Genomic DNA, 25311 nt, shown 5'->3' on the forward strand with positions numbered 1-25311 from the left:
TGGAGGGGCTGGGGCAGGTAGCTCACTAGCAGGGGGACGCCCCTGCTGGCGGGTGGCTGGGAGAGGCGGAGTGGTGAGAGTCCCAGGAGGGCAGAGTGGTGATGAGCCAGTATGGGAGATACGCTCAAGGCGCGCAGTTACCGCAGCAATACCTGATGTCATCTCCAGTTTAAAACCGGTGACCCGGCTGGTTTCTGGGAAAAAGAAGATTGACAGAGTGCCCACTCCACACTCTGATTTCTTTCCTTGTGATCATGTTATCTTCAAGGTGTTGAACGTGTGCGTGTGTGTTTTAAAAGGCATCAGTTTTGTAACCTACACAAGAAATGGACTGCTGGCTTTCGATGCCCCGATTCCCCCCCCCACCCCCGCCCCCGACAGTGACCCCAATGGCATGATGCTTGCTTTGGTTTTATTCCTATTTTAGTATGAGTACGATACCAGCAGAAGCAGACTGCTCCCGGAAGATGAGGATCATCGCTTCCTTCAAGGCAGCTTGGGTGGTTAGTTGGCACCCCTCTGTGTGATTGCTGGTTTGCAACCTCGGGAGTTCCCGGGGTGACCTCTGAAACTGGCCCCTGTACACAGAGGGCAAAGAAGGATTGAAGAAATTGGCAGGTCACTGGTGGGTAGGTGGCGGTTTTAGGAAGCAAGAGAATTTACCTAGGAGGCCTGTCTTAGGCACTGCAAGATGAGGACGTCTCTGCACCCATGGCCAAAATCTTACAAGTTTCTACAGAGGCTTTAAAGGCCAGATGGTCTCGGTAATACATTATTCTCTCAAGGCTGCATCCTTGAAGTGGCTCCTAGTATGGGAACAATGGGTGGAGCGTACATTCCAAGGACAGCGGAGGAAGATCAGGGGCCTTCAGTTGCCAGAGGCCACCTTGCAGGTCAACCAGACAGTAGTAACCTCCTCTCGGTGACCCACCTCCTCCAACAATGTTGTTTATCTCAGAGATGGAATACAGTGAAATGCCCCTTCCTGTCCTTTTCTTATGACATCTCCTTTCTCTTGCCTGAGTCAGGTTGGGTCCTGGAAAAAATACTGGCCCGATCCACTTCAGGCGCACCTGTCTCTTCTGTAGGGCCCAGCGAATGGGGACTGAATAGCATTGACCTTGACAGCAGAAAACGTGTAATCAAGAATGATTGTTGATTTTGTCTAGATAATGTACGCCTCCCCCTCCCTGCTTTGAATGCCTCGAAAGACCTGTTTGGCTTTGCTGCCACCTGTACTCAGCAGCCACCCTGGAGGCTCTGGTTCCCTGTTTGACTCCTCATGGCTATTCTTTTGACTCCCCCACCCCACACACACACACACACTTGCTGGATGAAGTCTGCCCTGCCACACCTGGGGCTGCCTCTACTTCTCTGCCACGCTCGGTTAGTAACTAAGTAACCCAACCTTGAGCCAGAAAAATAGAGGCGGTAGGGAGGAGATAACCCTGGCACTGGCTTGTTTGATATCTTTAAAGCAATTAAATAATAGCCTTCCCTCTGTCAGCACTTATCAGAGAGACAATAGACAACAGGAAATAAGAACAGAAGCAGGACAAAGGGTCAGCTGGGTGCTCAGCCTGTAGTTGGGGAGATGCTACTCCGTTTGCTGTTTGGGTGAGAAGTTTACGGCATATGAATATGACCAAAGTAGGTCACTTATGCCTCTTAGTGGCTTTAGTAAGTTAAATGGGGGGGGGGGGGGATTGTCCCTCTGCAATCATTTTACTGGACGGATTTGTCTCGCTATGAAGCCTGAAGGGGAGGTGGGATCCCTGAGACAAGACTTGGACCTCGCTGGGAGTGGTGGATGCCAATCCAAGCATACGGTATGGTTTTTATTATCTCCGTGGGAATGCCCGAGGATGCAGCTTGCCATTTCCACTGATGTAGAGGGATCAACGCTCCTGTTGTGTGGAACACACCGATGTGCAGAGGAGGAGGAGGAGGTCCTGGGCGTGATGATCATATTATCCCGACTCCCAGGAGAGACCCTCCTGTTTTCAGCTGTTTCTGTCCCTCGTCCCCACTAAGCAACTGCATTTTTTTCCCCAAAACTGAAATGTCAGCTTCCTTATCCTGTCTCTGAGATGGCATCTTCTACCTGGTGGCACAGAAAGTCCCTTCCAACATCATGGTCCTGACATTTAGTTTGTGGAAGGTACAGAAGGTGGTCACACCAGGTTTCTTCAAAAAAAAAAAAAAAAAATCTGGCCATTTGGTAGAGTGCGTTTAGGGGTACAGATACGGAAGGGGTTAGCTTGAGGACCAGTCTTCATTTCTCTCTCCCCCACCCCTTGACGGGTATGGCCTGGCTTGACACGTCACCCTTTTTCTTTATTAACATCCTCAATCCACACGGAATACAGCACCTGAGTGAGTGAGCAGGTGTTAGAACCTGGGTGGAAACCACTGCAAATAAGCGTAGAATCAGGGATCGTGGTTAGAAGCGACCACGACTTAGACATTCTTTTTCTCTCCGTCTCCCCCGTTTTGACAGAAATGTACCCAAACAGAATCCTGGACCCAGAAGGGAGTTTAGAAATTCTCAAGTTTCTAACCCACCTCCCATCATTATACAGGGGAAGACACCGGGCCCCGAGAGGCTCAGTGACTTGTCTGGGCTCACCCTGATAGACAATGGCCAAGCCAAGATGCAAATTAGCTCTTCTGGGTCACAGACCCACACCCCTTCCACAGGCACGCCACCCCGCAGGGCATGGGGGAGCTGGAGGAGACGGTTCCCCAGCCCTTCCCTTCCCATCAGGCCGTTATCCCTGCTGCTCTTGCCCTGCCCAGCCTCCTCTTTTCCAGTCCCTTGGCAACAGGGTTGGAAGACATGTGGCCACCCTGCTCTGTGATTTTTTTTTTCCAGAATGTTTCCTAGAGCACTGATTCTGTTCAATCCTCTGTAGGAAAAAGAGAGCACAAATCTGGAAAATGCTTCTCCTTCTCTTAAAGATCCACCATGTTTATTAATAACACTCATAGGGAACATTTCCTAAGTACTCATTATGTGCATGGGGGCCTGAGGGTCTCGTACATTCTTTATCTCATTTAATCCTCTTAGCTTTTGAGGTACCTAACATCATCATCATTATTAACACTGTTATTTTGAGAAGCTTTGCAGTGAAGGAGGCTATTTGTCTTAAACTCAGTGTTTCCTTGAGTTGTGCAGCCGTGAGAACTTGCCGTGGGAATAGTTTTTAACACTAACTCAGTGTTCACTGTGTGCCAGGCACTGTACTTAGACACCTTGTACTTACTCATTTATCCTCACTGAAACCCTATGAAGCACATCGCCATTATTACTATCCTCGTTGGTGAACAGAGCAACCGAGGTCTGGAGAGGTTAAGCAACGTGCCCGAGGCCACACAGCTCCCGAGGGACAGAGCTTAACCATCTGTCCCCCGGCCCCCAGGTAGCAGTGCTGAGGTATGATTACGCAGAGCCACACATGTTGGAGAAGGGGCTCCTTCCCATCTGTAATCACCCTCAGAGGCTGACTAAGGTGAGAGGGATTTCTTCTCCCCCCCATGAATAGCCTTAGTTGTTTTAAGCTCTTTGTCCCTTCAGTGTGCCCCTGAACCTCACGATGGGTTGGTGAGTTCTGGACTGCATCCGAGTTCTCTGAGGCCCTGACAAGCATCCAGCCCTCCCAGAACCCCTTCTTCCTCCCCCTTCCAGACACGGCCAGCTGCCAACAAGTATCCGGCCCTCTCCTGCTGCATGACGTGCCTCTCCATGCTGAACTGCCCCATCAGGCTGCTCCCTGGGCAGGTCTTTCCCTGCAAAGAGGAGCTGCCTTTAGGGTTGGATTTATCGACTCACAGAAGCCCGGTGGCCTCAGGGAACACCTAGTTCAGGGCTTCACAACCCGGCTGCACACCAGAGTCACCCGGGGAGTCTTAAAAACTAAAGGTACCCTGGCTTCATCTGATTTAATGGATCTGGGAAGGGCCCAGATCATTTTTCAAGGTTCCCTAGGTGATTTTAATGTCAGCTAGAGCTGAGGACTATCTGTGGATAGTACAACCTTCTCATTTCACAGGTTAGAAGAACTTTGGATGATCAGAGGTGGGGCGTGGAAAGTCTGTCCTGGGTCAGACAATACCCCACTCAGTCTCTTTATTCCAGGGCCACTGTGGACTCACAGCCCACTCCACAAGCCCAGGAACCCTGTTATGTGTCTAGAGGGAGCACTGGGCGGGGCCTGTGCAGGCTGGGGCCTGGGAGCCTCTGCCCTACTGGCAGATGGGACCGCAGCTGTCCCTCTCATAAGGAAAAGCCCTGTTGGGTGGCAAATGCCCTCATCTCAGAGGAGATATTGGAGTGAAATGGGGGGCAGCACCTCAGTTCCCTTTGGCAAGTGTCCATTTGCAGACGCACCGTCTCTTGTAGGGATGGGCATTTCTCAGCTATGAGAGGCGGGCAGCAATTTCATAAATGGGCCAGAACCAGCCAATGGGTCTCAGTGGTTTCGTTTTTCTTAAGAGCAGGGGAGATCAGAGCCAGATTTCATCCTGGCCACGGTGCTAGAATCACTGCACTGAATCACACTGTTCTTTCTGGCATGTTCTTTCCCGGGGTCTGTGCACCTGTGAGCCCCCAGGGACCTTGCTGGAGAATCCCACTGGGTCCTTTCTCCATGGGTCACTCTCGCCGGCCCTGGACATTCTCTTTGTCCTTTCCTCCCTGCTCTTGTGGCTAAAATGATAGTTCATCCTGCATGGGACATAGAGTATTTGCATTTGAAAAGGATTTTGGGGGGTGGGGCCCAGGTCCACAGGAGAGGCTCTCCCAGTGGAGAAACTGGCCTGATGTTGGCAGAGGAGTCTTCGCTCCTAGTGTCTCTGATGGCAGAGCCCTAGCTCCCTCTCCTAAGCTCAGGGATTTCTGCTGCCCAAGGGCCTCTGTTCCCCAAGAAGCAAGAACCACTGCGAGAGTTAATCCAGTAAGTGCAGTTAATAGAGTTACATCCTGTTCCAGAAAGGCTGCAGTTCCTCTGCTGGCCTCAGGGTGGGGTGAGCGCACAGAAGTCACCTCCCCATCTGGTCTTGGCAGCCGCAGGCACCAGGCCTTGCAGGATGGGGCCCCAAAGCCCACCCCCCCCACTTTTCTTTGCCCCCCCACCTGCCCCACTCCTCCCATCCCCCCCACCGTCTCCAATCCGGGGATGGGATGCAGCCTGTGGGGTGGCCACAGCTTCTTGCAGCCTTGGGTGGGCTTCCAGGAGGAGGAGGCAGTGAGGGCCAAGACAGGCTGTGCCGGGGAATTAAAGCCAAATGGGTTTGGGAAAGGATCTTGAAGAGCTGTCTCGGGAGCTCAGTACCTGTTCTTGGGCTGCGTGCGGGAGCCCCAGATGAGGCTGTCACTGAGCGACACAAAAGTTTCTGCAAGGCAAAGAAGACAGATTTTCCTTCCTTTCCGCAGGCAGTGTCTCCCTAATGACCCATGGGCATTGACAGGGGTCTCAGCTGCAAGGGCGCGAGGGGCTTCGCTGAGCCAGGTGAGGCCCCAGTGATGAGACTTGGCCACTTTCCAGAAGTTGAGAGTTGACCGAGGGCTTCTCCCCTGTGTGGGGGAGCCAGCGTGTTGGTTGTGTTTGCTGATCCCACCGGCTGCCAGTCCCAAGCGTCGTGGTGCCTGTCTGCCCATCAGAGCAGAGCAGATGGCTGGACTGGAGAGGGGGACCGGGGGTTCCCATGTCCCCACACGACATCGTGTGTACCACCCCCCTTCGCTCCCACAGCCCCCAGAGGCTGCTTCTGCCCCCCTCCCTCTCCCTCCCCCCCTTCCCTCTTCCACCCCACTCTCCTTCTGCAGCCAGATCTCTCCTCTGACAGATTGTCCCTGTGGCTGCCGCCAAAAACTAATTTCTCAGTGCCACTTCAGACACTCAATCTTTTTCCCTGGCAAGACCCTTTTATTAGAAGTTGTGAAGCGTGACAGTTCCTGGGTTTTGTTTCTAGCCTGCTGGAACATGGAACCCTTTTGAGTAACTGGAGTCAGGGTTTAGGAGGTGTCTTCGCCGCTGGTAGAGTTGGGCAAGCGCATGGGGCGGGAGAGCCCCAGCCCGGCCAGACCCAGCTGGTGACAGGGGACATAGGATTTGGGCTCACCTCAGGATGCTACAGAAGGACTCACTTTAGGGTTCTTTCCATAATGAATTCACTTAAACAGAACTTCAGGATTTTTTCCCCCCATACAACTCTTCTATGTATACACGATATACACAAATTTTAAGTTACTTATCAAAATAGGGCTGGTTGCAAATATCAGATCATCCCTAAAAAAAATAAATAAATAAATAAATGATGACTTGGCATCAGCGAGTCTATTCTAAACGTTGTGCTTTGAGCTCCAAAGTGAATTTCCAAAGAAGAGTTCCAAAAATGACTTGGCAGTGGTGATACTGAGTGCGTTATCTAGTTTTCCAAGAGGGGCACCTCTCAGGGCTGTCAGATTGTCAGACTGTTCAGGAATAGCCAATACTCACTTTGGTGTTCGGCTCTGATGTGGTTGGCAAAAGAAACAAACCCATAATATGAAAAGGCGCTGGTAATGTGATCGTGCTTCTGAGGATCGTATCTGTCCGAGAACGTCCTACACAGATACACACCTTCCTTCATTCACTTGTTCATCCGTCCGTCCATCCATCCAATAAACAAGAGAGCTGGTCAGAGGAAAGGGGAGAAAGAGGGTTTTCCCAGCTCTGTGATGGGACTTCTGACTGTGTCCTCTATGCTCAGGGACCTCAGAAGCCCCCACCTAAGGCCCTAACTCCTTAGCAAGCGCCCAGAAAGCATGCAGGGCAATAATTGCATGTGAGGCGCCTCTGTGGGCCTTTTGGAAATCAGATATTTTTTCATGGTTTCTTATATCCCACACAGGAGAGGGGCTAAAAGGGTTGTCATCTCAAAAACCGTCTTTGTCTCCGTTCTTGGCGTGTTGCCACAAAGCTGGCAGTCCATCAAAAAGCAATTAGTGGTGCATGACTTAACGAGCATCTGATGCATTTCTTCAGTGGGGTAGGAGGGCAGCGCCGCAGCCCTGAGTAGCAGAGGCTGCCTAGTGGGCTGGAGTTACTCATCCTGGGTAATTTCTTCCAAAATGATATCATTGCCTATAATTTGAGGTCCAGAGAGGAAAAGATAAGCTGACAAAATATGCTGATCCTTAGTTCCAGCTGATAGAAGGGTTTGTTCGGCCAGTAAAATATTTTTATTTTAAATTTAATTTTTATCGAGGATCCCTGGGTGGCTCAGCAGTTGAGCGTCTGCCTTTAGCTCGGGGCGTGACCCTGGAGACCCGGGATCGAGTCCCACGTCGGGCTCCCTGCATGGAGCCTGCTTCTCCCTCTGCCTGTGTCTCTGCCTCTCTCTCTGTGTGTCTCTCATGAATAAATAAATAAAATCTTTAAAAAAAATAAATTTAATTTTTATCAAGTTCTATATGTACGTGGTCAACAAGTCAAATAGTGGGAGTAAGCTTCTAGAATGGAATAGCAGATCGCTGCTCCATCCTTTTCCATTTCTGATACACTGCCTAAGGGTGAACACTGTCAATCAATCTTTTTTTTTTCTAGTTATTTACCTCCATGTTTATAAATGACACATTCACACTTCTATTTCTTGATTTCTCTGTTTTAGATTTTTTTTGGCCTCCTACGAGGAAAGACCCCCAACCCAACCACTTATACAATGAATTTCCCTCCCCATGCTCCTCTTGGTATAGTTACCATCCTTTTGGTCAATTCAGTGGCCAGTGTTTGCATGGTTATAACTATGTAAATATTACTTAAAGCTGATCAAGCACTATTCTCTGCTGGTCTCTTCTGTCTGTAGAGCCTGTGTTTTCCTTGGAGTTAATGATTACCTCTTAAAAAAAAAAAGATGAAAAAAAAAACGTGCTTAATTTTCCATGTTACTGTCTGTAACTCATCCTCAAATTCTGGCGGAAGCGGAAGTCTTCTCTCAACGTATCCAGCCTGTTGGTTTCATTTTTGGCTTGGAGGCATCCTTCCTGGATCTCTTGGTCCTTCTGCTCTGTCTGGACCAATTGTCCTCCACATAGACTGCGTGGCTCACATGTGGGGACTTCTCTTCCCCATCATCCTGAGGCTCTTCCTTCTTGCTTTCCAGCGTTAGTTCTTTGTTCCCTCTTGCTCACTCTGTGTCTGGATTGCATCTTTGTTATACTGGAGCAGCTCCTCCAGGAGCTTCTTCTTTTTTCAAAGATTTTATTTATTTATTTATTTATTTATTTATTTATTTATTTATTTATTCATGAGAGACACAGAAAGAGAGAGGCCCAGGGACACAGGCAGAGGGAGAAGCAGGCTCCATGCAGGGAGCCTGACGTGGGACTCGATCCCAGAACTCCAGGATCATGCCCTGAGCCAAAGGCAGATGCCCAACCGCTGAACCACCCAGGGGTCCCCATCCTCTAGGAGGTTCTTGAGAAAAAGCATGTGGTATCCACCCTCTAAGACAACCCCCAAGAATCCACATCTCCTGGTCCCCTTCCACATTGTACTAGGATTGGTCTCTGTGACCAACAGACTATGACAAAAGTGACGACATGCTACTCCAGAGGTCAGGGGGGTGGGGTACAAGACACTGTGGCTTCTGTCTTGATGACTGGCTTGCCTTCCCCTCCTCTCCTTCATTCCTCTCCCCTCCTCCTCCTTCCTCTTTTCTTCCTCTTCCTCTGCTCATTCTTTCTGAGGAAACCCAGTTGCCGTGTCACGAGCTGTCCTTTGTGATGAGTGAGCTTGGATGTATATCTTCCAGCTCCAGTCAAGCCTCAGATGACCGTGGCTTCCCTGATACCTTCAATGCCCCCTCATGGGAACCCCCCCCCCCGCCCCCAGTACCACCCACTCAGTACTAAGCCACTCTCAAATTCTTGACTTGCAGAAAGTATGTGACAATAAATGTGTGTCGTTCTGAGCCACTAAAATTTGGGTGATTTGTTTTGTGGCAGTAGATAGGACAGTGGCAAATTTTTCGGATACGCTGATTATCTAAAAACGTCCTAATTTTGCCCTCACTTTCAACGGATGATCTGACTGTGTGTAGAATTCTATTCTACGGTTGGAAGTCCCCTTCTCTTAGAATTTTGAAGGCAGTCACATATTGTGTCCTGGCTTCCAGGGTGGATGCTGATGTGCCCAGCTTTTCCCCAAATCTGGTTTGTATCGTCTCTTCATTAGGTGTTCTGACATTTCATGAGGTTATGCTTTGGTGTAAACCACGTCTGTTTTTACCATTTGTTGGGTCTGGCCTCAGTTCGGCGGGCCTCTTTAATCTGAAAGCTCATGCTCCTTGTTTTTGAAAGATGCTGTTACATTCATTTTTTTTGGAAAATATTCCACTTCTGTTGTCACTGGTCTCCCTTTCTGGAGCTTCTATTTTACAGATAGACTATTTCTCCAATTCCCTTGGTATTTCTCTATTTCCCATCCCTTGCTGTTTTCGTTTTCTGACTGATCTTTTATCTTCTAACCCTCCTGCTGAATCTTTTATTTCAACTATTATATTTTTAATTTCTAGGAACTGATCCTATTCTCTAAACATGCTCTCTTTCATAGCCTTCTGTTCATGGTTCATGGGTGCAATATTTTGCCCTCAAATTTCTGAGGATTTTATTTATTTTTAGTTTTTTTTCTACTTCTAGCTTATTTGTTTCACTCACATGCCTTTCCTTACTTGTTATTATCTGTGTTTCAGGGCTTTCTGTTTTATATTTTGAGTGAAACATTAAAATGCCTATTGAAGGCGCTTTGTGCACAGGGCTGTCAAGTGGTGGATTTCCTTAGAATTCTCGGGTGGAGGAGACAAGGTCACCTGGCTGAGGAACACACCTAATCTGTAGATTGTTTGTTAGCCTGCCAGCTTTCTGGAAAGATCTCAAGCTGGATCTTAAGGGCTTTATAAGCCTGGCTACCAAGCTCTTAGAGCCATGCAGGAGAAGATGGTTGAGGATTTCACTAAGTATTCAGACATTCGTTTAGTTTCCCTGTTGGCAGTATATTGTACCACAATCCTGACCTTTCCGTGGGGCCTGCATCCCCAAATCCAGAGCCCGGCTCTTTCAGCCACTTCCCAGAGTAAATGTCATCATTTTTTTTTTTTTCAACTGGGATAGAGGAAGCTGTAGAGTCATGGGGAAAGGACCAAAGGTTCTGAGCACTTTTTTAAAAAATTGAGCTATAATTGACATAACATTGCATTAGTTTCAGGTGTACAATATGATGATTCACTCTCTGGAGATATTGCAAAATCACCACCACCATAAGTTGAGCTAACATCCATCACATACATAGCTACAACAAAATGTTTTTTTTTTTTTGTGATGCCTAAACACTTCTTATAAAGTCATTCAACCATTCTCTTCTTTCTAACTCTGCCTGGATCCTCCATTTCCTGGTCTTTCTGGATATCGACAGCTTAAATTGGCTTTCTTCCTGGTCGGCTTTACCCATTCAAGGTCACAGTTCATTTTCTCTATCCTACAGAGTCAGTTACCTCCCTGGTCCCTTTCCAACTTCCTTTTTTTTTTTTTTTTTTTTTTTGTATTTTCTTGCGTATTGTCATTTCTGCTGTGTTTCTCTTTACAAACGTTTGCTTTTTAAAATTTCTTTACCGTCACTTACAGCAATCCAGAAGGGAAGGGGAAAACTGCATGTGTTTAATCTGCCATATTTGACCAGATGCCTTCATTGGTAGTTTGCACTAGAGTTTTGTTCATTTGCTTGTTTGGTTTTATTTTGTTTATCTATGTGAATGTTTTTCGTTTTTGCTTGTTTGTTTGTTTGTTTGTTTGTTTTTTAACCAGCTAAGTATCAGTGACTTGGTTAGCTTCAGACTTGGTTATCTGTGTGGTTCACTGAGTGTTACTGATCATGGATCAACTCACTGCTTGGTCAGACATTGGGATGACTTGCTGCCCACTCCGTTCTGCATTCATTCATCTGGTAGTAGTAGGGATGGTGGCCAATAAATCCTCCAGCCTGGAGAGGAAGTATTTTGGTGTCCATGGTGCTTTTTCCCTCTGGACTGACTTAGCTTCTGATGGACATATCCTTTGCTGGCATTGGTTGGGACTATGACTAGCAAAGTGGGGTGGCTCCCTCAGATTTGAGAAAATGTAACTTTTTTTCTAGTTAGGGCACCTCCACATGGCAGGCAGTTGTCAACTGGTCTTCAGGGCCAAAGGGTATAATTGACCACTGCCTACTTCCTGAATTCTTTTCCTTGAACTGTCCTTCAAGCTAGCTACCTTTTCCTGTTTCCTTTCTCCTGACTCTCTGATCCTCATCTGCCCATCTATTCATTCAACCAATACTTTTGAGCATGTGCTATGTGTCAGGTCCTGTCTGAATAAGACACAAGCACTGACATGATGTCGTTTTCACAGAGGCAATGGTGCCTATGCTATGCATGTCATGCTTAGGAGTTTGCATTTTATGCTGAAGGAAATGGGGGCTGTTGGGGATTCTATGAGGAGTGTAATGTCATCACTTTCTCCTTTCATGGAGACAATTGGGCTGAGTATGGAAGAATGGATCAAAGGTTGATGACACTAGTTGGGGGAGAGGGTACCAGAAAAGTCTGTTCAGGGGATTCAGGACAGAGCTGTTGAGGGCTTTGAACTATAGTGAATGATGTGAAACCAGGGCTACAGAGGAGAAAGTTAAGAGGGAAGCCTTTGGAGAACTAGAGACTTATGGGGTTTAAGGAATGAGGGAGCAGGGGTGCAGTGGGGAGATGAGGATCCCAGGTTTCTGGTTTCAGTAACGATGGTGGTGGTACTAGTTACTGGAAGAGGAAGAGAGGAGGAGAGCACAGTGGGGACAGACGAAAGTGAGTTCCACTTTGGTTGTACTCAGTTTGAGATGCCTATGGGACACCTGGAGGAGTGCAAAGTGAATAGTTTGATCTGTGAGTCTAGATACCTTGGGAGAAAGAAACTGAGCTAGATATTTAATTTGAGAGTTAATCTCTAAGGTGATAGTCAGAAGTGGTGGAGTAAATGAGGTCAACCAGAGAGAATATAGGGATGAGAAGAGAAGAGAATGGGGAATGCCAATGTTTAAGAGACAAGTCCTTCAGGAGAAAGAGAGAGAAGGAGGAATGGAGGGAGGGAGAGAGAGAGGGCAGGAATGCAGAGAGAGAAAAGCAGGAAATGAGCCTGATCATTGTCTTGGATGGCAAGAAGAGAGAATCTCCCAGGTAGGGAGGGCTAAGGAAGTACAGTTATGAAGAGGAGAATTGAAAGATGAATGTTGGATTGAACCCCCAGGAAGTCATTGGTGCCTTTGGAGGTGGTGTGGGCAGAAGGCAGATGACAGCTTGTTGAGGAGGGAGGAGACATGGATGGAAAGGTGGTTGAGACGGCAGGTGCGTTCAGTTCTTTCAGCACCTTAGTTGGGAAGAGGAAAGCATCTGGCTGAAACAAATGTTGTTGTTGTTGTTTTTAAAAGGTGTTAAATGTTATTAGATGTAACAGGAGAGAGAGGGAGAGGGAGACTGAAGAGATGGTAGTAAGGATGGATCCAAATAGTAAATGGGACTTCTCTTGCATTGTGTTTGGAGAAGCTCATACATACAGAAGTGACTGCAGGCATTAGAGGTATGTGGGTGTGAGTGTGGATGCAGGGTGCATATGGAATAAGCAGAAAGAATATGAGAGGTTTTTTTTTTCTTTTTTTCCCAAGAATCATCCATATAACATTTTTTGGAGTATTTTCTGAGTCCCAGACACTGTATTTCTTACTGGAGATAAGGAAATGAAAAACACACCTGGTCTTAGGGAGCCGTCTACTGGGGCAGACTGATGTCAATAGACAAGTGTGCAAGATGTTAGGGGGATCTCACCTCTGGAGTGGGGTGGGGGTCAGGAAGCCTGCACCAGGTGACTGTGGTGCCTACCCTGGAGCGGGGTCTGAAAGCATGAGAATTTTCCAAGTGGACAAATGGGGAAGCACATGCTCCTTGGCCATGCAGTTTAACCATAAATATTTATTAAGCACCTGTACATATTATGCACCACATGTGGCACACTGGATGTAAGGGCAGATGAGATGCTACTCCCACTGAGCAGTGTACCGGATCGGGTGGAGGAGATATACAGATGGTTTCCATGTAATGTGCTAAATGTTCGGGCAATAGAGCAGGTGTCCTTTGGGGAGACAGAATGTCATTTGGTGTAGAAGGGACATAGAGTATGGGAGAGGAAAGGCAGGCAGGGCTAAGGTCAAGGTTTGGAAGGTTTAAAGGGTCTTAGGTACTATCATATAGTGGATTGGCTCCTTGGATTGACTGTAGATTGTGGGTCAGAGTCCTCTTTTTATATATGGTCTGGCCATTGTCTATTTGCCTATTCAATCTCTCACATGTGAAGATGAGGTCTTCAAGGTGAGTCCTAAATTCAGTATGACCTGTGTCCTTATGAGAAGAGACACAGAGACACAGACATACAGGGAGAAGGGAGATGGCGGAGGCAGAGATTGGAGTGATGCATCTTACAAGCCAAGGAACGCCAAGATAGCGGGCCACACCAGGAGCTGGAAGAGACAAGGAAGGATTGTTCCCTAGGGCCTTTGGAGGGATCATGTTCCTGCCAGCACCTTAATTTCAGACTTACAGCCTCCAGAACCACGAGAAAATACATTTCTTTGGCTTTAAGCCGCCAGTTTGTGGTACTTGTGAATAGCAGCCCTAGGAAGCTGATATGGGTATCCAAGGGCATGTTACCTGGGGAGAGTCAGAGTCTCTCGTGCATGTGGTCTGTGGGCCCATACTTAACCAGGGGGATTCCTGAGGAAGTTGATTCCAGGACCTTTGCACATTCCTTTGGAACTGGAATCTCTGGAGAGAAGGCTGGAGAACCTGGATTATAGCAAGATTCCCGGGTGCTTCTGATGCTCACTGAAGTTCTAGACCGTGTTCACGGGGCATCAGGAAAGGGCTTGGAGGAAGGGAGAAACACCATCAGACTGTGCCCAAGAAAGCTCATCTATCTATCTTACAGGACAAGCAATCTGTTTCAACAAATATCCTACAAGGAATACAGAGCAAGATGGAGGGGAAATCTGTAGATTAAAAATGTCTGAGAAGATATATCCACGAATTTAGTGGTTAGTAAGTGACAGAACCAGGCCGGGCTATCCCTGAAGCACCTACACCAGTCCTCCGAGAAGCCTCTCTGACCTGCCAGGACAGAAATGCTCTCCTTCTTTTGTGTGCGGAGCAAGGGTTGCTCCTGGGTCCTTCTCAACAGGCTGTTTCTTGGGTCTTTGTCCATCCGCTAGTCCTCAAACATCAGTGTGTGCGAGAACGGCCTGGGACGCTGGCCCAGACCTAACTGAGTGGATGGGGAGGGGCCGAAGAATCTGCATTTAAATCATCTCCCCAAGTGATTTCTCTGAGGTCAGCCAGTTCCTGCTCTACAGTAAGCAGTGGGCACTGGGTGGGGGAGCCATGCTTGCATCAGTTCCCATCTGTGGGTGAGGTGCAAGCCGCCTTTCCACCCAGTCCTGCTTCCATAGCTTGCCACCTGTCTGTTTGAGTTGTAAGAAAGCACCACAGCATGTGTGTGTGTGTGTGTGTGGGGGGGGGTTTCACTTAAACAACAGACATTTATTGTCTCACAGCTCTGGAGGCTGGAAAGTCAAAGATCAATGTGTTGGCAGGTTTGGTGTCTGGTGAGGATTCTTCAGGCTCCATACAGACAGCGGCCTTCTTGCTGTGTCATCAGAGAGAGAGAATGAGAGAGAGAGAGAGAGAGAGAACCCATCTTTCTTGTGTGTCTTCTTATTCTTTTTTTAAAAGATTTTATTTATTTATTCATGAGAGACACACAGAAAGAGAGAGAGGCAGAGACACAGGCAGAGGGAGAAGCAGGCTCCATGCAGGGAGCCCGATGCGGGACTCGATCTCAGGACCCCGGGATCATGCCCTGGGTCAAAGGCAGGCACCAAACCGCGGAGCCACCCAAGCGTCCCTTGTGTGTCTTCTTATAAGGGCACTGGTCCCATTCCCTAATCACCTCCCAAAGACCCTACCTCCTAATACCATCATGCTGGCCGTTAGGAGTTCAATATAGATTTGAGAGACACACAACATTGAGTCCCTAGTACCACTCCAGGTGGGAATGAAGCTTTGGGCCATTTTTGGGGGGTGGGGTGGGTTGGGAGAGGTGGTGGGAAAAACCAGTCCTATATATATGTTCTTACTTGCCCTCCTTCCTAGCCCCGCCTCCTGCTCATACTCACTTCCCTGTTTCCTCACAGGAGCACATCTCTTCTTGAAAAAAAAAATCAAATTATTATTATTTTTTAAATATAAAAGAATTGTGTGTTCAATGAAAATACTCTGAAAATGCAGAAAAGCAGAGTAAAAAAAACTCAAGCAGAAAAAAACCCCTAGCTATCCTCTTATCCAGACCCAGCCTCTGCAGAAATGCCACGTGTGGCCTTCCAGTCTTTTCTGTACGTGGTGTGGCTTCACAGAAACACACCCTCTTCTTCCAAGCGCCTCCAGCAGCTCGGTTTCCCCAGCCATCCCACTCTCCTCAGCACCCCACTCGCTTCTCCAGAATTCAGACCCATCTGTGCCACCCGCCGGCAGCCTGCTCCCCCGCTTGTTCGCTCCTTCCCTAGGAATCACTGTCTTTGGGGGACACGTTGCAAGCTGATGATGCCAAGTGCTTTGCCGACAGCACCGAATACACCATCTTCCCTTCTCCTGTCCTCCTCCTCGGTGCCCATGGACTAAGGAGGAGGAGAGAGGACATCTCCTCCACTAATACTTAAAATTTTGTCATAGCAAATGAAAGGGTCTAAGACCCAAATATTCCCTCTGCTAATTGAGAATTAAGGATCTCTGCAAGGGGTTTCCCTCTGTTTCTCTGTCTCTGTCTCTCTCTTTTTAGGGCAGAGATGTCCTCTTGAAGTCTATAGACAGGGTGTCCAATCTTTTGTTGAAAGCACAGAGGCTGGCCCTCAGCCCCTGCAGTCTTCGTGTCTCATGTTGCCAAGAGTCACCAGATCACAGTGACTGGAGAGAGTTATGGTTTTATTTGGGGGTAATAAACACGAGCTGCTTCGGAACCGAATCCTGTTTCCATGCAAATGTAGTTTGTAATAAAAACCTGCCAGGACAGAAGTATGAGGGCTGCTCTTCCCAGCAAATTGCTCCCTTTGACGGAACATTCTTCAAAGTTATCCCGGGAGTGATCACAGCGGCTGTCAAAAAGGTTCCCATCTCAAGGGTTTGGGTGTTAGGCCACTGCTGGTGAATTATGAAGTGTGAGGAGGCAGGAAGCTGGCCGGGGCCAGTAGGGATTGCAGAATGAAAGGCAGACAGCTGGCCCTCTTGCTTTCTCGCCATTGTCTGCAAAGCCATATTTTATTTTATTTATTTATTTTTAAAGATTTTATTTACTTATTCATGAGAGATAGAGAGAGAGGCAGAGACACAGGCAGAGGGAGGAACAGGCTCCATGCAGGGAGCCTGATGCGGGACTCGATCCCAGGTCTCCAGGATCAGGCCCTGGGCCCAAGGCAGGCACTAAACCTCTGAGCCCCCCAGCCACCCAGGGATCCCAAAGCCATATTTTAAAGTCGGATTTATATTCCTACGTTTCAGAGTCCTTCCAGAACTCGCACAATGAGTGCTTTACAGACCCTCCAAAGTGAAGTGCACAGAGACTGGGGGCAGGAGGAGAGGATACAAATTCCGCTTCGTCCCCTCCGCACCTCCTCCCAGTGATGTTGCTTTAGGCGCAGAAGCCCAGCAGATCCTCAAAGCAACACGGGGGCTCTCCCCGAGGGACAGGAAGGCCCTGTCCTGCTCCTGAGAGGTCAGTGCCTGCCTTCAGGTCTCCCGGCTGACTACGCTGCCATCAGAGCCAACAGCTCTCTTCCCATGCTCCTGCTCACTTCTGATCCTAATAGACGGAGCCCAGAGAGAGAGAGAGAGAGAGAGAGTGAAGGTTATCCCAGAGGTACAGAGAGGATGTTCTCTCAAAGCAAGGGCCCCAGCTCGAGCTGGCACCAGATGAGCATTTTCAGGAAGCAGAGCAGACAGCGGACAAGACCCCCTCAAGGGCTCTGAGAGGTCAGAGGTGCTCCTGGAGGAGGGCAGTGCCCAGGAAGAGGGGGGCAGAGCCTGGTGGGGTGACGGCAAACAGATGGCCCAGACGTCACTTCAACATCATCTTCCTGACCAGCTGTCACTAGGAAAATGCGCCCCAGGCTGGAAAGAGGCCAAATGAGGAGAGGAGAGAAATTCAACATCCAGAACTTATTTGTTTTTACTTCTTCCCCCACCCCCACTGCCGGGTGATGGTGGTCTTCATGGGGTGTAGACAGCGGCAAGAGAATTCCAAGTGGAGCAGGTGTTGGCTTGCTGGGGTCTGGGGGTTGGTCTTGCTGGGCTCTGGTCTCCGGTCGGGGGTTCGCCTGCCCCCACCTCTCCCCGCTGCACTCACTGTGGGGTCATCGCCCCTGGTCCATGGTGCTAGGCTGCTGTTTGTATATGCAAGCGCTGGCCACGTGTCCAGCCAGCAGATGACTGCAGGACCCAAAGGGTCACAATAGCATTGCCAGGCAACACTTGAGGACTTTCCCACAGATCTGAATTCAGCTGTTAAGCTCCTTGCAAAGCCCCATCTCTGCCCAGCCTGCTGCACGCCAGTGTCTGTGCCAGGTCAGACACAGTGCCTCCCCCACTCCCTGCACTGATCACAGGGGATGTAGTCAGAAGCACTTTGACTGACAGGGTGATTATTGTCGCCGAGTACCGTGTGTGATCTATGTGGTACGTGTTCGAATCAATAATTTTGGTGGACCATGGTCACAAGTTCAGAATATTTTTACAAACTTTTTCGAAAAAGATTTTGTCTTTGGACTTTTAAAAAACTTAATTAATTAATTAATTAATTTTCATAGATTTTATTTATTTATTCATGAAAGACACAAAGAGAGAGAGAAAGAGGGAGAGAGAGAGAGACAGAGACAGAGACACAGGCAGAGGGAGAAGCAGACTCCGTGCGGGGAGCTTGATGTAGAACTTGATCCCAGGACCCTGGGATCACGACCTGAGCCAAAGGCAGATGCTCAACCATTGAGCCACCCAGGGGTCCCTTGACTTTAAAAAAAAAAAGAATTTCCTCCCTATTTAAAAATTTCTGATTAAAAATAATTTTTTTGGCAAATAATTTCTGCTCTGTGCTATTGGTATTTATATTTGGAGACCCTTAGGTGTTCAGTAATGGAGGCTTGATGAAATGTGCCATTTTAATAAAAATAACTACATCCAAAAAAAAAAAAAAAACTACATCCATGCATGAACAAAACTCTGAAATAACAGCCAGGGTCAGGATCCCTGGGTGGCGCAGTGGTTTAGCGCCTGCCTTTGACCCAGGGCGCGATCCTGGGGATCCAGGATCGAATCCCACGTCAGGCTTCTGGTGCATGGAGCCTGCTTCTCCCTCTGCCTGTGTCTCTGCCTCTCTCTCTCTCTGTGTGACTATCATAAATAAATAAAAATTAAAAAAAAAAAGGAATTCATTCTTTAAAAAAAACAAAACAACAACAAAAAAAACCCAGCCAGGGTCTTGGAAGCTTATTTTATGCCAGGTGCCTGCTCAGGATTTGGTGGGTCTTATTTCATTTAATCCATACAAATCTTGTGAGGGAAGGGACATTAATATTCTCTTTTAATAATAAATGGGAAATGGAGGGCATGGAAGTTAAGGGACTTACCTAAGTTTGTGGGGGTTTTGGTTCAGACAGTTGAAACCTAGAGTGTGGGCTTGAAGCCACTGTCTTCGAGCTCATGCTACTTGTCACTGGGCTGTGAGATTGGAGACATTTTTACATTTGTCTTGTCTTCATTTTCTTAGTTTTAGCATGCACACATCTGCTTCCACTATAGGGAAAAATATCCCCCAAATACATATAAATATTTTTAAGAAGAGTCTGGGGGCACCTGGGTGGCTCAGTTGGTTAAGCATCGGACTCTTTTCTTTAATTTTTATTTTTTTAAATTTATTCATTTTTAAAATTGTTATTATGTTTTTAAGCATCGGACTCTTGATCTCAGCTCAGGTCTTCATCTCTGGCTTGTGAGTTCAAGTCCCACCTTGGACTCCACACTGGGTGTGGAGCCTACTCAAAAAAAAAGTGAAGTTTTTGGACCTTGTGGAGTTTAAAAATTTCCAACCCACTTTCATCCAGTTATTCATACTTCATTGTTTTGGTAGTGCTTCATCAGTTTTTAAAATTTGCCAAGTTGTTGCAATAACCAAGTATGTTTTTGTATCTTACCGTGGTATGCATCTCACTTTGTCATATACCCTAATTTGTTTTAAGGAACTGATGGACATTTGTCTTTTTGTGACTTTTTGCTGTTCTGTATACAGAGCTGGAAATAATGGACTGGAAATAGATTAGAGGCAAAAAACCACAAAGTGAGAAAAAATGGAAGTATCGAAGAAAATGAAATGTCATAAAGTATCATAAAACTACTCCAAGGTATTCTAGAATTGCTAATACTGGGGAAGACATTGGGCAGTAATTTGCGTAAGATCGTTATCCTGAAAAAAATTATATTCGTATATATCCAAGTCACACTGAAATGGATACTTGTTTTTGTGGTTGCCCAACATGGGAACTGTTTTGTGTATGGGGACTTTCCCACTTTATAAGACAGAGCTCGCCTCTGGAATAACCAGATTTGGGACTTCGTTGGGACTGGGGCATGCGTGCCATGATATGGGAAATGCTAATCATATGCACCTACATGTGGCTTTGGATGAGAAGTCGGTAATTGAAACAAACAGGGACCATGCTGAATCCATTCTTGTTAGGGTGGTAGCAACAACAGCTATTATGTCCAGGTTCTAGAATGTTCTGGAAATGGTTCCAGGGGTCTTCTGGTGATATAGATGGCAGTGTCCAACTCCTAGGGGTTGCAGTGTGGCTGTCCTCACTGGGTTAGTTCTATAATGTAATTATTTGATTGTATCTGTCTGTTTAATCTTTGTTCCTCCTGAGGATTTTGCCAACAACTCAATAACCATTTAATAAAATTTATTTCTGTTTAAATAAATCAGAGTTAGTTTCTATTACATGCAAATAAAAACTCTGATGGATACACACATGCTACCATTTACTTCCATATATTTGCCATGTATACTTTAATCTAATTCTTTCTTTATACAATAAAATGATAGCAGGGCCAGGAAATACATTAAGGACCAAGGAGTTTTTCAGAATTTTGGAGCCTTAAAAATTAATACAAGATATTTGCATGATTTATAATTTATGAGTGATTTAAGCTTAAGGTTTTGTGGAAGTCACTGAAAACTATTCTAGAGGGATCTTGTTTCTTTTAGCTAATAAATTGGGTCATATATTGAAAGTTTCCAAGAGCCGTGAAGGTTGGAATGAAAACATTATTTATAATGAATCTCCTACTTCGTCATTTTCCCAAGTGGTGGTTCATTTACATAATAGTGGGAGTTTTGTGATGAAGTCTTTTGATTTTCTATGTTGTTGCAATGCCAGCTCATTTAGTCCAATACCATATTATTAATAACTCATCTTTGCACACCATTGAAATCTCAGTATCTGGGGGATATCCAAGAAAAAGAAAATATTCTTTTCCCAGCTATCCTTTCCTTCTCTGACAAAAGCATAAAATTACATTTAGATGTACTTAGGTCAAGGATTTTGTGAGGGGTTTTCTCTTTCTTTTCTTTTCTTTTTTTTCCTTTTCTTTCCCATGATCTTATTGGGGTTTTACATGAGGTTACTCAGGGGAGGAAGTTCACGGGCTAGATCTGGAATGCGGAAAGTTGTTCATCTATGCAGCAAGCTTCCTTTCAACACACTTTCCCTGAGTCTTCCTCCGAGGCCTCAGCACCTCCCTGCTCTAGGTGCTCAGGTCAGGCATAACATGATTAAGTTCAACTCCAAGAAATAAAAACCCCAAAGAACAGTGGTTTCAATTAGGTAGAGAAAGGTCTCCAAGGAGTCCAGGGCTAATATTATGTCCCACAGTATTAGTGTCCCAGTCTTCTGTCATATTGCTAAGCTCAGGGTGCTTTCATCCCTGAAGTCCCTTGCGATCCAAGAAAGTTGATACAGCGATGGCCATTGCATTGCATTTCCACCAGCAGGAAAGAGGAAACTTTCTCCTTTCAAGATTCTTCCAGGTTAGAGCATAGTCACATGAACTTGCATAGCTGCAAGGGATCCTGGGAAATGTAGTCTTTATCCCAGGTGGCCATGTTCCCAGCTAAGAATTGAGGGTTTTTTGTTGTTGTTGGTTTTAAGATTTTATTTATTTATTTATTTATTTATTTATTTATTTATTTATTTATTTATTTATTTATTTATTAGGGTAGGGGCAGAGGGAGAGGGAGAGAGAGTATCCCAGGCAGGCTCCACGCTCAGCACAAAGCCCAGCAGGCTCAATCTCATGATCACAAGATCGTGACCTGAGCTGAAATCGAGAGTCCAACTCGTAACCGACTGAGCCATCCAGGCACCCCAGAATTGAGGTTTCTTTAACTGAGGATACAGAGGAGAAAGGATTCCTAGAAGATAGCTAAACAATTCTAAAGAACAGGATAATTTTTTTTTTCCCTGAGGAAGGAAATCAGCATGTCTACTTGTTGACTGCCATGCAATGTACTAAATGTGCTAATAGTGATGTAGTCAAAGGGCTATGGGAAGACAGGAAGGGAGAGGAAGCATGGAATAGTGTAGAGGCCCATGGGACCTGACCTTCTGGGCCTAAATTTATTTTGACATCTCCTAGCTGTGTGACCTCAGGCAAGTTCCTCACCCCCAACCCCTGCTTCCTAGCATTGCTACATAAAATACAAGACACCTGGTGTCCCAATACTTTGGACATGCTTATACTAAAAAAATTATTTGTCTGAAATTGAAAGTTTACTGGGAGTCCTGTATTTTTATTTGCTATATTTAACCACCCCATTACCCCTTCCCTATCTGTAAAATAGAAGTTATTCAACTCTGTAAACAAATATATATTCCCTGGGAGTTTACTATATGCTGCATACTATTTTAGAAATGGTGATAAAACTGACATGATGGGGTCATTAGAGGATTAGATAAGAAAGCTCATGTAAAGATTTGAGGTGACTTAGTTGGCAATTTCTCATCAACTGCTTTGGCACAGCTCTTTTATTTCTCTCTGTCTCTCTCTGCTCTGCATTGTTTGATGTTCTGTGCTCTCTCATCCTTATTTGCAAACCTCCCGAGTTCCAGGGCTGCGGAGCACAGTCCATGAGAAACAGCCCTTCCAAGTTCAATAGCAGCAGAGTGCCTTGGCATTTCCTAAGAGGTAGACCCTACCAATCTTTCAAGTCTTTGAATGAAGAGTAAGTTTTAAACCTCCCTTCTAAATCCTCACCACCATCTCTCCCTCTCTCTCTCTCTCTCTCTCTCTCTCTCTCTGGGCATCCACTGAGGGAACCTGTAGAGCCTCCCCTGGTCTGACCATAAAACCGTCAGCCCACTGTATGGCTTTGCCAGGAATGACCTCAAAAGGTACCATGGTGGGCAAAGGGAGCAGAAGGAGGGAGAGAAGCCCTGCTTCAAGATACTTGGAATATTGGGTCTCTCCTTGACATTCCAATTGAAGAAAGGATTGCTTAACTGATAAAAGGAAAACTTAAAGCCTCTGTTCTAGATGAAGGGTTAACGATCTGGTTGGTGTTTATGAATACATTTCAAGGCATCAAGTATCTCCCAAATTTATATGCAAAATTGGGATGTTTATATATGTTTGCACCGTTCTGGAGAGCGCATCCATAATTTCTGTCAGCTTTTCAAAGGAGTCTCTCTACCTAAAGAAGTTTAAGTGATCATTTTTAGGGAGAGCTCCTACTTCTTATTTGCATTTCAAATTTTTCCGGGCCCTGTGGGTCGTGGCCCATTCCTTTGGAGCTCGGCTCCCTATAGATCATTTCTGAGTTCACCTCTGCCTCAATACTTTGCAATCCATGGGGTGGTGGAGAGTGCTCTGGGAGTGTGGATGCATCTTAACATCAGCCTGAGTCATGCTTGATTAGCAAGATAAATCTGCTTGGGGAATGCAGGGAGATGGGCGACTCCTATTGGCATCTGAAACCAATTATAAATCTTTTGCGTTAACTGCAGCTTGGGATTTTCTGGGCCATTGCGTGCACAGTTGGGAGTTGGCCGCCCTAGGAAGTGGAACAGCGGAGCAAACAAAAGGGAGCAGGGGACTTGTTGGCCTTGGAATAAGGAGTGAAGCATATACCCTTTCCTACCATAACACACGATTTTCTTTCCCTAGAGCAGAGGTCAGCCAGTTCTGTCAATGGTCAAAGAGTAAATGCGTTCGGCTTTGTGGGCCATGTTGTTGCAACTACTCCACTCTTACGCTGTTGCAGAAGTGGCCACAGAAAACATGTAAGTGACCATGGCTGTATTCCAATAAGATTTTATTTAAAAGAACAGGCAGTGACCAGACTTGGCCTGTGACCTGTCATTTGCCCACCCTTGAACTAAAGTTTATGAGAGCCCCGTTTACCCTTGCTTCCTCCCTTCCTTTGGAAGTTTCAAATAGTGCGGGTTAGCATGCCACCATGGCTCCCACTCAGGTCCTCCTGGGTCCCTTTGCCCTCTAGGAGAGATCCATGTTGATTATCAATTGATTGTGACACTTTCTGGGTGGCGTTTTGTGCAGCCGAGTTCTTGGCAAAGAACGCTTTAGCTGACTTTTCTCATTAACAACTCTTGTTTCATAAGCCTGTTTGGATGGTCCCCTTGCAACTCTATCCAACTATATAACGCTTTTCCAATCTGTGTGGATGGGTTCCTGGAGGCAGGAGATGGAGCTCGGGCCTCCTCAAGGGTGTTGCTGTCCAAAGCCTCACCAACCAGGGTGGTCTGCACTCAAATCTAGGTAGCAGGGCTCTCGTAGGTGTAGCTGCTCCCTCCAAGGCCCACTTATGAAAAAAATTGAAGATTCATAAGTATACAGTCTTTCATGTGTGCATCGATAGCTTTTTAAAATTGTGGTAAAAAACATATAACATCAAATTTACCATCTGTGAAATAATAGAAAATATATATTTGGTATCTGTCCCCAGTTCCTGCTATAGAGCTCCAAAACCCCTTGTAGTCTCTTAAGTGATAAGAACACTAGGAGCATTTCTTATTCTCATATTTATCTTTGGCCCTGTCTCTGACACAGGCTCCCTGAATCACTTGTGAATTCCTGAGTGCTAAGCCCTAGAAGCATCTTTTGTTCTAATGAAGTGACTCTGGGTGGGCTCTGCATGGCTTCTGGATGGGGGCTGGTCGCTAGAAAGACCAAGCCATGATCAAAAGCTTGGTATTTAAAAAAAAAAAAAAAAAAAAAAAGCTTGTTATTTCTAGCCCTGACTCTCACGACTCTAGAGAGGGGAGACAAGTTGGATGTGCAGTTAATGATCAGTCGTGCCGATGTGAGGAAGTCCCCATAAAACCCCAATGGTACTGAGTTTGGAGAGCTTCCAGATGGGGGAACACATCCTCATACTGGGTCACACACACCCAACTTCACGGGAACAGAAGCTCCTGTGTTGGGGACCCTTCTAGGTCGTGCCCTAAGTGTCTCCTCACGTGGCTGTTCATCTGTATCCTTTCTTATATCCTTTAGCGAACTGGTAAATAAATGTTAAGCATTTCCCTGAGTTCTGTGAGCCACTCTAGTAAATTAAATGAACCCAAAGGTGACAGGAACCTTCAACTTGTAGACAAGTCAGACGGAGGTTGTGGGTAATCTGGGGACCCACTACTTGCAGTTTGCATCTGATGTAGGATGGGGCGCGGTCTTGTGGGATGATGCTCTTAACCTGCGGGATCTCACCCTACCTCCAGGAAGACAGTGTCAGACTTGAGTTAAATTGGAGGATACTCAACTGGTGTCGTGGAGAACCCCTTGGTGTGGGGAAAACCCACATGCCTTGAGTGACAGTAGTGTCAGAGGTGAAGTGTTCTGAGTGAGTCATGAAGGAGACACTGAGTTTTTCCTTTACACCATTTTTAAGTGTGTAGCCCAGTAGTGTTACCTGTATGCTCGTTGTTGTAGGATAGAGTCTAGAACTTTTTTCTTCCTGCAAAACTGAAACTGTATCCCTGAAACAGCAGTCCTCCCCTCCCAGCCCATGGTAAGCATTCTACTTTCTGTTTCTAAGACTTTGACTTCTTTGGATCCCTCCTCTGAGTGCAATCGTAGAGTATTTGTCAT

General features: G+C 46.4%; 1 protein-coding gene across 4 annotated transcripts in view; it reads left to right on the forward strand.

Annotated features, from left to right (window-relative positions):
* Positions 1 to 25311, forward strand: part of SLC39A11 (solute carrier family 39 member 11) — a 406549-nt gene that overhangs the window by 28097 nt on the left and 353141 nt on the right. The window contains exons 1-3 of one of the 4 annotated variants that reach the window (XM_049113945.1): positions 17679 to 17832; positions 19439 to 19550; positions 23376 to 23486. The exons of 2 other annotated variants lie outside the window; for them this stretch is intronic. The gene's annotated coding sequence lies outside the window, so the exon portion shown is untranslated. Of the gene's footprint in view, positions 1 to 17678; positions 17833 to 19438; positions 19551 to 23375; positions 23487 to 25311 lie in introns of those variants that run through there. One more of the 4 variants, XM_049113946.1, reaches the window with a different exon arrangement.

The sequence above is a fragment of the Canis lupus genome, chromosome 9 (assembly GCF_003254725.2).
Source record: "Canis lupus dingo isolate Sandy chromosome 9, ASM325472v2, whole genome shotgun sequence".
Taxonomy (NCBI): Eukaryota; Metazoa; Chordata; class Mammalia; order Carnivora; family Canidae; genus Canis; species Canis lupus.